Below are 926 nucleotides of genomic sequence, written 5' to 3' on the forward strand. Positions count from 1 at the left end.
ATGTACATAAACCTTAAACGGTTCCCGACCCAAGAAATAAACAGTATCCTTAATTAACTGAGCTCCCATTCTCACGTGTAACTCTGTTGACATAACACTATTCAGCTGTTTGATATTAAATTATTTCAAAAATCGAAACCTCGGAGCTCCCTCCCACGGTCACTACCATCTCCAAATTGGGTCACATCTCTAACGTTTTTCCCAGTGAAATTAGAACACAACTAAAACAACAGTCTAATCAATGGCAACTCGAATGGTACTCATGCAGCAGATATCAAGAGCAACCAACCTAAATCGATAACAAATTGCATAACGATTCCATGCTCCGTCTCCGTTGTTTATCTCGTACCTAAACACAGGTTATGCGAGGTCGTTTAAGCTCTGGATCCACCGGAGAAGACCTGAGGCTTCGACTTACATCTACTATTCTTGGCAGTCTTGTCCATAGTGGCACTCCAGGATGACTGCTTGTTAAATAACGACGAAGAATATGATAACAGAAAATACAAGTCAGTTTATTTCCAAGTATCAGAACTAGTCATTTTTTTTCTTGATCACCCTTATTTGGGGAAATTTATTCGTAGAAAAAAAAGTTTCATACATGATAAAATTTTTCGTCGGGAATCAACTTTTTTTTAATAGCAATAAAAAAACCCCCGTCTTTAGATTTAACCGAAAAAAGCGTTGAAACGTCTGGGGGGACTTCCCAAAAAACCCTTTTTACCACTCGGGGACCCCTTTCTCAAAAACCCCCGGGACCCCCCCCAGATAATAAAGCAAAATTATTTGGATGATAAATTTTTTCCAAAATTTGCACCAATTTTTTCAGGGTTAGAGAAAATAAAGAAAATTATTCAGATAAGATAACACTTACTTCATTGTTCAATGAAAAGTTAAATTAAAAGGGGGAAAGAAAAAATCGAAGG

At 37.4% G+C, this 926-nt stretch overlaps 1 protein-coding gene across 1 annotated transcript in view; it reads right to left on the reverse strand.

Moving 5' to 3' along the window:
* Window positions 1-559, reverse strand: part of LOC119592868 (sodium/hydrogen exchanger 9B2-like) — a gene marked incomplete in the record, with an annotated part of 77,067 nt that extends 76,508 nt beyond the window's left edge. The window contains 1 exon segment of the mRNA XM_037941763.1: window positions 290-559.
* Window positions 560-926: the final 367 nt, after the last annotated feature.

The sequence above is a fragment of the Penaeus monodon genome, chromosome 31 (genome assembly GCF_015228065.2).
Source record: "Penaeus monodon isolate SGIC_2016 chromosome 31, NSTDA_Pmon_1, whole genome shotgun sequence".
Taxonomy (NCBI): domain Eukaryota; kingdom Metazoa; phylum Arthropoda; class Malacostraca; order Decapoda; family Penaeidae; genus Penaeus; species Penaeus monodon.